The 14,988-nt window shown below is 43.8% G+C and overlaps 1 pseudogene across 1 annotated transcript in view; it reads right to left on the bottom strand.

The window, feature by feature from the left end:
* Window positions 1–13,567, bottom strand: part of LOC308578216 — a 34,636-nt pseudogene extending 21,069 nt beyond the window's left edge. The window contains exons 1-2 of the transcript in view: window positions 13,430–13,567; window positions 594–673 (exon numbers count right to left, since the gene is read on the bottom strand). The product of the transcript in view is annotated as an uncharacterized misc_RNA (transcript). The remainder of the gene's footprint in view (window positions 1–593; window positions 674–13,429) is intronic.
* Between the last annotated feature and the right edge of the window lie 1,421 nt (window positions 13,568–14,988).

Genomic DNA, 14,988 nt, shown 5'->3' with positions numbered 1-14,988 from the left:
GAAGAATTATTTGTTTTAAGTTTTTCATGTGTGCGAAAACTCAGTCCAAGTTTTTCTTGGGGAAAAAATGTTTCAGCACATCAGTTAAGCAACATGGATACATATGCTACCATGTTACTGTTTAAGTGAAATAAATTGCTTAAATTGTTATGAAGGAAATGTTTCTTTTCTCCTTCCAATCAAGTGCAGCAGAAAAGTTGTTCAAATAAAAAGTGTTCACTTATTAAAACTCACCATCATTTCGTCACAATCGGGCTGTATATAGCAGAACCAAATCATTTTGATATAACTGTAGAAAAGACTCTGAAGTTAGGATTCCAAAAAGGAAACCTGCCTCCGTTTGTCAATATTAAGAGGATGCCAGCAAGGCTGAACCTTCCGGTAAAAGGGGGATTTAAATCAAGTCTTATGGATTTGGGATTTAAATCAGTTTGCTTTAAATAAAATCAACCCTCTAGGCAACAATGGGAGTTAGTTTGGGTATGGGTGCAACCACTAAACTGAGAATATAAGACGTAATGTGATTATACGCAAAACCAATAAAAAACATTTATATAAAAAAGAGAATATAAGCTCTATGCCTATTTGCTTACCTGTCAAATATACGCGCCTCCTTCAAGACGTTCCCCAGATTAATGTAAGCATCCAGGAAGTTGGGGTCCAGGGTCACCGCCTGAAAATATTTAAGATAATAGATTTTTGTTACTAATACAGTCATACCTCAGGTTGAAGTAGCTGCGGGTTAAGCATTTTCGGGTTGTGCTCCGTGGCGACCTAGAAGTAACAGAGCCCGTTACTTCCGGGTTCTGCAGCTTGCGCACGTGCAGACACTCAAAATGATGCCACACGCATCTACGGAAGCAGCAAATTGTGACCCGAGCATGTTCGCTTCAGGATGCAAACGGGGCCCCGGAACGGATCCCGTTCGCATCCAGAGGTACCACTGTATAACAGCATGGTTACTTTTAAATAAGTGGGTCAACTTTGACCTAGGCTGCCTCCTACCTACCTTCCTACCTTATCGATCTACCGACTTTATCTTATTATCTATCTACTTGCCTACCTATCTTATCTATCTATCTATCTATCTATCTATCTATCTATCTATCTACCTACCCTATCTATCAAATCTATCTACCTACCTACCATCTAATCCAGGTGTGGCCCAACTTGGCCCTCCAACCCCCATCATCCCTACCTAACAGGACCAGTGGTCAGGGACAATGTGAGTTGTAGTCCCAAAACAGCTGGAGGGCCAGGTTTGGCCATGCCTGAATCTATCTACCTACTCAATCAATCAATCTAACTAATCTATCTATCCATCTACCAACCTTTCTTATATATGTATCTATCTAATCTACCTACCTAATCTATCTAATCTAATCTAATCTAATCTAATCTAATCTAATCTAATCTAATCTAATCTAATCTAACTATCTATCATCTATCTAATCTATCTATGCAAGGAATATCAACTGTACGAGAAATGGTACCAACTAATGTACTAACAGGACACCGGAGGCCCATTGCAGCTGAAAAAATGCCTCCAGTTTTAATATAAAAAAGAATGGGAAACGTTTATTGCATATTGACAAAAGCAGTGCACACAGGTTAATACATTAGCAGGATTAATTTTTTTAAAAAAACCCACCTGTAATGGTTAAATTTAAAGTAGAATCATAGAATCATACAGCTGGAATAGACCACAAGGGCCATCGAGTCCAACCCCCTGCCAAGCAGGAAACACCATCAGAGCACTCCTGACATATGGTTGTCAAGCCTCTGCTTAAAGACCTCCAAAGTAGGAGACTCCACCACACTCCTTGGCAGCAAATTCCACTGTCAAACAGCTCTTACTGTCAGGAAGTTCTTCCTAATGTTTAGGTGGAATCTTCTTTCTTGTAGTTTGGATCCATTGCTCCGTGTCCGCTTCTCTGGAGCAGCAGAAAACAACCTTTCTCCCTCCTCTATGTGACATACTTTTCTATATTTGAACATGGCTATCATATCACCCCTTAACCTCCTCTTCTCCAGGCTAAACATGCCCAGCTCCCTTAGCCGTTCCTCATAAGGCATCGTTTCCAGGCCTTTGACCATTTTGGTTGCCCTCCTCTGGAGTAAGGACAGTCCCCGGATTTACAAATCAGTCCCCATACAAAATCCATTTAAGTTGAAAAGTATCCCCGGACTCATTGAAAAAAAATCTGATAACCTTAAATTAGTGATGATGATTTTATTGAAGAAGAAGAAGAGTTTGGATTTGATATCCCGCCTTTCACTCCCTTTAAGGAATCTCAAAGCGGCTAACATTCTCCTTTCCCTTCCTTCCCCACAACAAACACTCTGTGAGGTGAGTGGGGCTGAGAGACGTCAGAGAAGTGTGACTGGCCCAAGGTCACCCAGCAGCTGCATGTGGAGGAGTGGAGACGCGAACCCGGTTCCCCAGATTATGAGTCTACCGCTCTTAACCACTACACCACACTGGCTCTCCAGTGATGATAATGAATGATGATAATACAAAGGAACCAGGGGAGGCAAGTCAAATAATCCCATAATGTGGGATTAACATTGATTGTGTATACAGTTGTTTTTTAAAAAAATATTATTTAATTTAATGATTTGGTTTTTTGTGAAAACTAAAAAAATATTATACAGTGGTAGCTTGGGTTAAGTACTTAATTCGTTCCGGAGGTCTGTTCTTAACCTGAAATTGTTCTTTTTTTAAATAATAATAATAATTTTTATTAAATTTTCCTATTTACAAATTCGCCATCCCAAACAGTATTCACAAATTTCAACTTTTTGGACTTCCACAAGCTTTTCCACCAATCCATATTTTCTATTTTTATGCATTCTCTAAATTTATATTGCCATTTAATATTATCCTTTCAGTTCTATTTCTTTTTTACAATACATCTTTAACTTTCACAAAGCCTCTTTAAATCCCACTAGCGTTGTCTGTTCGTCACATATGCTTTTCCGATAATCTGTAAACTTTCCCGAGTCCTCGATGAACTTGTGATCCCATTGATATCTAATCTTCCCAGTCAGTTTATCCAGTTCTGCATAGTCCATAAGTTTCATTCTCCACTCTTCAAGGGTCGGTAGCTCCTCTTGTTTCCATTTTTGGGCCATTAATATTCTTGCCGCTGTTACTGCGTATTGGAAAAGTTTGTAATCCTTTCTATTTATCTCTCTTCCAGTTATTCCTAACAAAAAGGCTTCTGGTTTCCTTACAAATGTGTATTTAAGCATCTTCTTCAACTCATTATATATCATTTCCCAGAAACCCTTTACCTTCTTACATTCCCACCACATATGGAAAAAAGATCCTTCTTTTTCTTTACATTTCCAACACTTATTACATGTTTTGAACATTTTTGCTAACTTAACCGGTGTTATGTACCATCTATATACCATTTTCATAATATTTTCCTTTTTCCATTTTCATAATATTTTTCCCAGTCAGCCAATTGTATATTATAACCAAAGTCTCTGGCCCAATGTATCATAACCGACTTTACCTCCTCGTCCATCGTTTGCCAATCCAACAACATTTTATACATTTTTGACAATATCTTATAATCATTGTTTATCATCTCTATTTGAAATTTCGATTCTTTTTCCGTATATCCACTCTTTTAAATCCTTTTTAAACATTTCATTTACCTGAAAATAATGCAACCAATCAAACACATGTTCTTTTACTTGTTCATATGGCTTCATTTTCCATTTCCCCCCTTCTTTAATTATTAGCTCTCCGTAAGTGATCCAATTCCCTCTCATATTGATTTTCTTTACACTCATAACCTCTAATGGAGACAACCAGTGTGGAACTTTGGGTTCTAATATATTTTTACACCTATCCCATATTTCTATTATGGAGCTCCTGAAAATGTGATTCTCAAAACCCTTGTGACTTTTCTTCTTCTCCAACCACAAATACACGTGTCACCCAAATCTATTATCAAATCCTTCTAACTCTAACAGTTTATTGTTTTTTAATTTTATCCATTCCCTTAACCAGCAGAGACAAGACGCTTCATAATATAATTTCAAATCTGGCAGCGCAAAGCCTCCTCTTTCCTTTGCATCTGTCAATAACTTACATTGTATTCTTGGCTTTTTGCCCTGCCAGATATATCTTGAATTTGCCACTCTTTGAAAGTCGTTGTCCCCCTAATTATAGGAATCATTTGGAACAAAAATAACATCTTTGGAAGCACACTCATTTTGATCGTTGAGATTCTACCCCAAAAAGAAAGTTTCATCCTTCCCCAAACTTACAAAACTTTTTTGATTCTGTTCCACACCGGTATATAGTTGTTTTGAAATAAATCAATATTTCTTGGAGTTAACCATATTCCCAGATATTTTACCTTCTTCGCCACTTCAATCCCTGATTCTCGTTGCATTACTTCTATTGCACTTTGGTCCATATTCTTAATCATTACTTTGGTTTTTTTCTTATTTAATTGTGGGAGCCAGGAAGTCATGGAAAAGGCTTGTAGTGCCACCTGGTGCCTTGCTGACCTCGGTGACCAGCACTCTGAGCTTACAATGTATTAGAATGTATTGACCCTATAAGGAGTTAGGTTCCCCCCTCTGGGCACTGTAACCCTATATGGTTTGTGGGTGGGTTAAAGCTTGACCGGATGAGGTAACGTGAGACATTGGAATGCAGCCATGCGGCTGGAGAGAACAAAGGATAATAAAATCGGAGGAGAGAGAGGAAGGAGCTTTTTTGCCCTCCGTCCATGGAGACATTTGCCTTTGTGTGTGTTTTTTCTTTGCCTTGCACCCCAAAATGACGGCTGGTTTCCGTCAACTGGTTCCCACAAGTGGTGCCCTCTCTGAGGCAGAATAAAAGGATACGGCTGAGGTTTTTAAAAGGGAAAAAAGAAGCAACTGGAAGCAAACAGTCTGAGGCAGACTAAGAGGATTTTAAAAGAAACTGAGAGGATTTTTGATCCAAGCAGTGGTTATCATCGACTCACTACGTCCGGCAAGGATTGCAAAGCGCTCTACATCTTTAAAAAAGATCCCGGTGAGTTCGATCCCTTCTATTATATTGATTTTTGAAAAATGGGCAGCTCTTTGACTACTCCCCAACAGAAATTTTTAAAAGACTTAAAATTTCTCCTCTCCTCCAACAAACTGGAAGTTCCCGAGGGTGATTTGATACAGCTCATTCTGGCCATTGATGAACATTCTCCCTGGGACTTGGGTGTAATTGCAAATGGGACTTGGGAACTGAAACTTTGGGACAAGATTGGTGAACATTTTCATGAGCTCCCCAGCATCAGTACTCGGATTTTAAATGCATGGTGCAAGGTTCATTACGCTATGGGCTCTTTATCACCAAAAAATATCTCCCTGGCTGCATTGCCATCACAACCTCCAGCTTCTTTAATCCAGTCTGCTGTGTTAGAGTTTGTTCCAATCCTTGCCCTGCCAGCAGCTCCAGAACCCAAGCCTCCAGATTATAGTTCCTCACTAGAGGACCCAATCCTGCAAAAATATCGTGGTCTGGCTGGAAATGACCCTGCTCTTTCAGCAGCAGAACCAGCTACCCCCTTTCAACGTGCAGCCCTTGCCTGTTCCTTATCTCAGGATACCATGGCATTCCCTGTTATTGTGCCCCCTGCTGGTGCTCCAGCAGGAACTCAAGCCCAGCACCAACCTTTTGACTTTAAAATCTTGAAAGAGCTCCAATTGTCAGTCAGGACAAATGGACTGCAAGCACCATTCACACAGGCTCTTTTGGAAGCCACATTAGCCCAGCTGTTGGTTCCAGATGACATCAAGCTTTTGGCACGTACAGTTTTACCTCCATCAGCTGGTGTATTATTTGCTCATGAATGGGAAATCGCCTGTCATGGTTATGCTCCTGCCTTACTGCAACAAGCAAGAGGGAATAATCCTAATATTACCCTCGCAGATGTGATGGATGCTATGATGGGCCGTGGGCCCTTTGCTCAGGCTTCAGTACAAGCCACACTGCTGCAGATTTTATTGAGGGATACTGCTCTTGCTGCTCAACAAGCAATGAGAAAAATCCCAGAACCCACCAGTATTCAATCAAGGTGGGGTTCAATCAGGCAAGAGGCAAGAGAATCATATTCTTCCTTTATGGACAGGCTGATTACAGCAGTGAGTAGACAAATTGAAAATCCTGAAGCCAAACAAATAATTATCAAACAATTGGCCTTTGAATATGCCAAAGAGGATTGTAAGGTTGCGTTAAGACCGATAATACACAATCCTGCCACAGACACAGCAGCCATGCTTCGCATTTGTCAGTCTGGTGATACAGCCACCCACAAGATTCATCTGCTAGCAGCAGCGCTCAATGAAAACCAGCCTGTAGCCACCGATACAACGTTTCCAGCGTGGCGAACCAGGATCACCGATACCTCAGTGTGGGTAGAACGGTGGCCTCCACCAAAAGAAAAATCCGCAGCAATGGCACCATCCTGTTTCTGAACAGCTTATCTCTGAACAATTGACTTTCGGCCACATTGAACCATCTTCATCCCACTGGCTCCAGCAGACAAGGAACAGTTTGCTTTTACATTGCCAGTATATCACGATTCGCAACGTTATCAGTGGATTGTCCTCAAGGCATGCGGAACTCCCCTACACTTTGTCAACATTTTGTGGGTGAAGCATTGAAACCTTTCCACATGCGCCACCTAGAGGTGCTGCACACGAGCTGCACCTGGCCGTATTTGCTACATCGTTGCCAACAGGAATTTTATATGCTCAGGCGGAACAAGAAGAAGACTATCTGCATTATAGAATGGTTACATCTACCACATACCCCACCGAAGAACATTTATTCAGTAATTGAATCCACATCAGACATTGTTATCAAAGGACGTTCACGTGCAAATTGCTTTAGCTGATTTTATAGGTGTCATCATTTTTAACCCTCCAAAGGATGACCGTTTGACATTTCTGACACAGGTCACCTATGTTTGGCTACCCCCTTGTCTCTCACACCTCTCCCCTCTGCACTAACCCTCTTCATGGATAGAACAAGAAGTAGGGGGGTGGTGACATGGGAGGAGGGAGGAAAATGGAAATGTTTATATACCCCTCCACAGTCTTCTGCCCAGTGAGCTGAGCTAGCAGCTGTGATTCTTGCCTTTCAATCCTTTCCTACTCAACCTTTCAATCTTATTGTGGATACTCAGTATGTATATCGCCTTTTTGCTAGTTTACCAATATCTTATATAACTCCTTCCTTGGATTCTGACTTGTTTTCCTTGTTTCTTGGCCTGCAGGCCTTACTTCAGCACAGAGAGTTATCTTATTATGTTGCACATCTTCGCTCCCACACATCACACCCAGGGTATTTAGCAGAGGGCAATGCAAGAGCAGATGTGGCTCTGAGGGACATTTCTACCTTTTCTCTCTTTTCTGACCCTATACTAGGTCATAACACCTTTCACCTTCCTGCGAAAGCATTGGCAAAGCATTTTTCTATTCCTTTGGCCCAAGCAAGGGATATAGTTTCCCAATGTGCTTCTTGTTCTAAATCTCAGCTGGCCATTCCTTTTGATGCTGTCAATCCTAGGGGCACGTCTGCATTGGCGTGTTGGCAGATGGATGTCACACACACACCTGTGTTGGCTCCACTCTCCAAGGTTCACCTCACGGTGGACACCCACTCTGGATTCATATGGGCTACGCCCATGAGGGGGGAAACAGCTCGGCATGTCATTCAGCACACTATCCGCTGTTTCTCAGTCATGGGTAAACCTGCGCGTATCAAAACTGATAATGGTCCAGCATATATTTCTAAAACATTTTCGGAATTTTGTATGTTGTGGAATGTGAAATTAACTCATGGCATACCCTTTAACTCCACAGGTCAAGCTATAGTGGAAAGAGCACACCTGACGTTCAAAACACTATTGCTTAAACAGCTTGGCGGCCGAAGCATACCAACGGCAGATATCCCTTCGGCTGTTCACCAAGTTCTTTTTGTACTTAACCATCTTTTATATCCACATAATAGGACCCATACTCCCGCGGAATTGCATTTTAGGAAGGAGGAGGCACTCCCCCGCCCCTTGGTGGTGTACCGACGCTTGCCTGATCCCGCGTGGCATGGACCTGTTCCGCTGATCACGTGGGGACGAGGGTACGCGGCAGTGGACGTCGAGGACAAGCCTTTGTGGGTTCCAGCTCGATGCGTGCGGCCATGGCGAGTCCCTTCAACTACAGAAGTGCCTTCCTAACCATTTGCCTTGCCATCTTTTGCTGCATCATTATACAAGGATGAGAAGCAGACGACACAATCCAGTTGCAGCCACCATATTTCACCTTATCGGCTGGCAAGCAGCTGTCGCCTGAATCCTACTCTGGCTGGCAGTATCCACGGCTCAGCCACTCTCGAACTATAAGAACAGCATTGTTGAATAAGACTTTTAGGGGAGAAAATTATCATAAGATATGGAGGAATAATATTTTTGTACAAGATATGATTAAGTTTACCAGTTTATTGCATGCTTCTAAATGTTGGTTATGTATGCACATGCCGCCCTTTGCCAGTCATTCAGGCATAATGCTTCATGGCGTGCCTGTCAATGGATCTTTTCAATTTACTGATATTATATCCCCTAAGCAAACTTTTTGGCCTCCAGTACAATTGACCCTCCATGAGCCTGCCCCCATTTGTTTTCAAATTAAAGAGGGGAAAGAATCATGGGGCATATATCCAAACTGTCAATATACATTGAAATTCATGTTTAATAGCTCTTGTTCTCTTACAGGAACATACAGTGACCAATCTCAGTGCTTTAGAAGCGATACCAGTGCATGGCTAAAAACTAGGAAAGAAACCTACCATGCAAATTGGAGTCTGAATTCTTCTATCCCTGGCTTAGCAAATGTCACAGATGAGCAATTTCATATCAGTTCCTTATTTACTGAAGCCTTTAATTGGTCCCAACAGAGTAGTAATATCAGCTATTTACTCCAAAGAGAGTTATGGTTGCTTTGTGGCGAAAAAGCATACAAAGCCATTCCTCGAAACCTCACAGGCACATGTACATTGGGTCTCGTGGTTCCGTTGTTGTATAAGGTTGATAAGTTACCATCTTCTCTTAGACTACGAAATCGTCGGGAGGTAAATTCACCCATAAATCAATATATCGGTACCCAGGTCTCTCGGGCCTTGCTGCCCTCGGTGGGTGCAGCAATGAACTATAGGGACCTCCATCGGCTAGCAAATTGGACTGAAGGATTATTCAATGATACCATAAAAGCTTTGAAGGAACTCAACCAGGAGGTGTCTGCAATGAGAGAAGTGGTTTTACAGAATCGTTATACTTTGAATGTGATTTTAGCTTCAAAAGGAGGAGTTTGTGCGCTTGTTCATTCTCACTGTTGCATGTTTATTCCTGATAATAATGTCAGCATATCTGCGACAATCGACCATATGGAAACCATGGTAGCCCACAATCCGTTTGCCCCCCCTCCTTCCGTTGATCCATGGGCATGGTTATATTCTTGGCTTCCGGATGGAAGTTGGCTTCGACATTTATTGATTTTAGTGATCATTATAGTAGTTATTTGCATTATTTTGTGTTGCTGTATACAATGTATTCCTTCTTTAATTTCTGTATGTACTGCATGGTTCTCCAGTCCGCGGCCCGCTTCCGGTCTCACAAGAGTCGCCTATCGCGCTCGATATAACCGTATTGGTACTGACATATATGACTCTGATTAAATAAATAAAGAAAGAGGGCATGTGGGAGCCAGGAAGTCATGGAAAAGGCTTGTAGTGCCACCTGGTGCCTTGCTGACCTCGGTGACCAGCACTCTGAGCTTACAATGTATTAGAATGTATTGACCCTATAAGGAGTTAGGTTCTCCCCTCTGGGCACTGTAACCCTATATGGTTTGTGGGTGGGTTAAAGCTTGACCGGATGAGGTAACGTGAGACATTGGAATGCTGCCATGCGGCTGGAGAGAACAAAGGATAATAAAATCGGAGGAGAGAGAGGAAGGAGCTTTTTTGCCCTCCGTCCATGGAGACATTTGCCTTTGTGTGTGTTTTTTCTTTGCCTTGCACCCCAAAATGACGGCTGGTTTCCGTCAACTGGTTCCCACATTTAATATAAACCCGGCCACCTTGCCAAATTCCATCTCCACATTTAAACTCTTTAAAGGATCTTCTATCGTTATTACCAGGTCATCAGCAAAGGCTTTAACTTTATATTCGTTTTGACCTACTGTCACCCCTTTTATCAATTCATTTCGTCTAATTGCACTCAAGAGGACTTCCAGAACCATTATGAATAACAGTGGCGAGAGAGGACAACCCTGTCTTATACCCTTCCATATCTTCACTTCTTCTGTTATTACATTATTCACAATCAATTTAGCTCTTTGCTCTGTATAAATCGCCCTTATTCCATTATAGAAATCGTTCCCCACTTCCATAAATTCTAAATTTTTTAACACAAATTCCCATGATATACAGTGGTGCCTCGCAAGACGAATGCCTCGCAAGACGGAAAACCCGCTAGACGAAAGGGTTTTCCGTTTTGGAGGCGCTTCGCAAAACGAATTTCCCTATGGGCTTCCTTCGCAAGACGAAAGCCCATAGGGAAATCTCCGGGACAGCGGGGAAGCGCAGCGCGTCTTCCCCACTGTCCTCGGACCTCCTCCGAAGGCTGGCGGTGGTGTGGAGACCTCCTCCCGCCGCCAGCCTTTGGAAGGCTGCTCTGAAGCCTGGCGGTGGGGTGGAGAAACCTCCTCCCGCCGCCAGGCTTCGGAAGGATGCTCCGAAGCCTGGCGGCGGGAGGAGGTCTCTCTGCCCCACCGCCAGCCTTCAGAAGGCTGCTCCGAAGCCTGGCGGCGGGAGAAGGTCTCTCCGCCCCACCGCCAGCCTTCAGAAGGCTGCTCCGAAGCCTGGCGGTGGGGCGGAGAGACCTCCTCCCGCCGCCAGGCTTCGGAAGGCTCTCCGAAGGCTGGCGGTGGGGCGGAGAGACCTTCTCCCCGCGCCAGCCTTCGGGTGGCTGTCCTGAAGACTTGCGGTGGGAGGAGGGTTTTCCTTCCCACCGCCAACATTCAGAATGCTGTTCTGAATGTTGGCGGTGGGGAGGAAAAACCCTCCTCCCACCGCAAGCCCCGGGAACAGAGGAGAAGCGCTGCGCCCCTTCCCCTCTGTTCCCGTATCTGTCCTGAAGGCTTGCGGTGGGGAGAAAAGCCCTTCTCCGCACCGCCAGCCTTGAAAGCGGTTTCCATAGGAACGCATTAATTGATTTTCAATGCATTCCTATGGGAAACGGTGCTTCGCAAGACGAAAAACTCGCAAGAAGAAAAAACTTGCGGAATGAATTAATTTCGTCTTGCGAGGCACCACTGTATTATCAAATGCCTTCTCCGCATCTACAAACATTAGTATAGCTTGTTTCTCATTCCTAGCAGACAGATATTACAAAACATTTATTATATTTCTCACATTATGTTTCATCTGCCTGCCTGGAAGAAACCCTGCTTGATCATCGTGAATAAATTCTCTCAATACCTTTTTTAATCTTTTTGCTAATATTCCAGCAAAAATCTTATAGTCTGTGTTTAACAATGAGATCGTGTGTTAAATCAGAATCTTGCTTGGGAATAAGTATGATGAAGGCTTCTTTCCAAGTTTCCAGAATATCTTTTTCCTTCAAAATATTATTCATAACTTCTTTCAGTGGTACCGTCAGGGTGTGCCTCAATTCTTTGTAATAACTGGCTGTAAATCCATCTGGTCCTGGAGCCTTTCCTTTTTTCAATTCTTTTATGACCTCTATTATTTCCTCATTCTCAATTGGGGCATTCAGTCTGTCTTTCTTTTCTGTCGGGATCTTTTGCACCTTTTTTTCTTTTAAATATCTTTCTATTCTCTTCAAATTGTTCTTTTCTCTGTTGCTGTACAAATGATTATAAAAGTCCAAGAATCCTTTTCTAATGCCTTTCGGGTTCTCAATCTCTTCTCCATCCACAATAATTTTGTTGATTATGTTTTGTTCCTTTCTTTTCTTAATTTGCCACGCGAGCCATTTACCTGACTTATTGGCATTGTCCATAAAATATTCCATCAACTTCTTTTGCGCCTCTTGTATGATTTTTTGATCACCCAAGAGGTAATCGTTAATTCTCCATCTAAATGATCTTTCTTCATAACCTTTAATTTCCAATTTTATTGGACTGTGGTCTGAAATTACTCTTGGCTGAATTTCAATTTGCCGAATTCTTGGAGTTAGTTCATTCGAGACCCAAATTTGATCTATTCTTGACATTGACTGATTTGGTTCCGAATAAAATGTAAACTGTTTCTCCAGTGGATGTCTAAGTCTCCAAACATCAATTAGATTACAGTTTTTCGTCATTGAAAAGAAAGTCTTGGGTAGTTTTCCTTCTTTGCTAACCTGAAATTGTTCTTAACCTGAACTTTAGCTAATGGGGCCTCCTGCTACCATTGAGCCGCCAGAGCACGATTTCTGTTCTCATCCTGAAGCAAAGTTCTTAACCTGAAGCACGATTTCTGGGTTAGCGGAGTGTATAACCTGAAGTCTATGTAAAACGAGGTACCACTGTATATATTTAAAAATTGCATCCAATTTTGACAGTGTTATTACAAACCACTTCATTCAGCCCTGCAACATCTTGCGAAGCAGCGATATACTAATATGCATCTGTTATTATGTGACATTGGTCAAGGCTTTCTGGGAAATAATATATGATGAATTTAAAGAAAATGTTTGAAAATACATTTGTCAAAAAAGCCAGAAGCCTTCTCACTAGGTATAAGACTTCTTATGTCTGCAACGACGGCAGCAAGAATGCAACTAGCCCAATGGGGCTTAAATTGGATTGTTATGAATGAAAAAAATTAGTAAAAAAATATTTCAAAAGAGAATGCTACTTGCCCAATTAATGGGGCTTAGATCAGGTTATTCATGAAAGAAATGATAAAAAAATATTTAAAAGAAGAGAGAATGCTACTAGCCCAATTAATGTGGCTTATATTTGATTGTTATTAATAAAAAAATTAATAAAAAATAATTTAAAAAGAGAATGTCACTAGCCCAATTAATGGGGCTCATATGGGATTGTTATTAATGAAAAAATTAATGAAAAAATAATTTACAAAGAGAATGCCACTTGCCCAATTAATAGGGCTTAAATCAGATTGCTATGAATGAAAATAATAAATTCTTTAAAAGAAGAAGAGAGAACGCTACTAACCCAATTAATGGGGCTTCTAATGGATTGTGATTAATGAAAAATTAATAAAACATTATTTAACAGAAGAAGAGAGAACGCTACTAGCCCAATTAATGGGGCTTATATTGGATTGTTATCATTATCATTATTTTTCCAGGCCTTCCCATCTAGAGCCCAGAAACTCTGTAACAGTTACCTTCTCAAAGTGATGAATCGCCAGCCAGATTTCCCCTTGCGCATTGAACACACAGCCGAGGTTACTCCATGCCACAGCAAAGTTGGGTTGGGTCTCGATGGCTTTCAGGTAGCAGGCCTTGGGAGGGTCGAGAGGTAGGTAGGTACAGGGGGAAGGGGGTATTTGCACAAAAGAAAAGCAAGAGAAAAGTCCCAGTTAGCAGAGGCTTGACAACCATATGTCAGGAGTGCTCTGATGGTGTTTCCTGCTTGGCAGAGGGTTGGACTCGATGGCCCTTGTGGTCTATTCCAGCTGTATGATTCTATGATTCTACTTTAAATTTAACCATTACAGGTGGGGTTTTTTAAAAAAATTAATCCTGCTAATGTATTAACCTGTGTGCACTGCTTTTGTCAATATGCAGTAAACGTTTCCCATTCTTTTTTATATTAAAACTGGAGGCATTTTTTCAGCTGCAATGGGCCTCCGGTGTCCTGTTAGTACCATTAGTTGGTACCATTTCTCGTACAGTTGATATTCCTTGCATAGATAGATTAGATCAGTGTTTCCCAACCGGTGTTCCGCGGCACACTAGTGTGCCGCGAGAGATTGCCTGGTGTGCCGTGGGAGGGAGGCGGGCGAGTCGGGCGGCGAGAGGCGGGGCGGCGGCGGCGAGGATCCGCGTCGAGCCGGGGGCGGCTCCGCGGTGGTGGTGCCGAGGTTTCTCTCTCCATTCTCCCCTCACACACACACATAGGAAATAACACAGGATCAGCTGACAGGACCCGGCCAATGGGGCGGCGGTGGGGCAGCGCGCGCAAAAGGGAGGAGCGCGAGACAGCGGACAAGGAGGTGGCCGGCATGTCCGGGCAGCAGCAGCAACAGCAGCAGCAACTCCCGGCGACTGCTCCTCAAGCCCCGGGCAACCCTACTCCCTCACCGGCCTCGGCCGCCCTCCTGCTCCACCGCCGCCGCCTCCCCCGCCGCCGCCGGCTACCTCGGCCCCGCCGCCGCTCCCTCCTCCGCCCGCTATCGCCGCCACCACCACAACAGCCGCCGCCGCCTCAGCTGGGCCCATGCCTGCCGGGAGTGGCGGCGGCAGCAGCAGCAGCAGCAGCGCCCCGGCGCCCTTCCCTCACGGCGGCGACCCGGCCCTGCAGTGGCATAGCGTGGGGGGTGCAGGGGGGGCCGGCCGCACTGGGCGCAACATCTGCGGGGGGCGCACTCGCAGCTCTCTGCCCCTCCCGAGGTACTATTTCTGGGTTAGCGGAGTCTGTAACCTGAAGCGTATGTAACCCGAGGTACCACTGTACTTCCAAGTCAGCGTGCAAGGGATTGCAGGACCGGCGGACTTGGCGGTGGGGGTGGTTGCTGGAGCCTTGTCTGTCCTTTCAGCCCCGCACCCACCGCAGACCCCTTCCTATGCCACTGGTAGCTAGGCGAGGCGGGGGGCACTGGGCGCCACACCTCGGTGCCTGCAGCGTGCCTGAGCCATGCGTCTGCGGGCGAACTGCCCGCAAGCTCCGCTCTGGCCTCTGCCCACCGCCTCAGCCTCCCTACAGCTGAGGGGGAGGCTGCAG

This window comes from Podarcis bocagei (assembly GCF_964188305.1).
Source record: "Podarcis bocagei genome assembly, chromosome: W".
Taxonomy (NCBI): domain Eukaryota; kingdom Metazoa; phylum Chordata; class Lepidosauria; order Squamata; family Lacertidae; genus Podarcis; species Podarcis bocagei.
The sequence above is the reverse complement of the archived record's forward strand: the minus strand, read 5'-3'. Positions and strand labels throughout refer to the sequence as shown.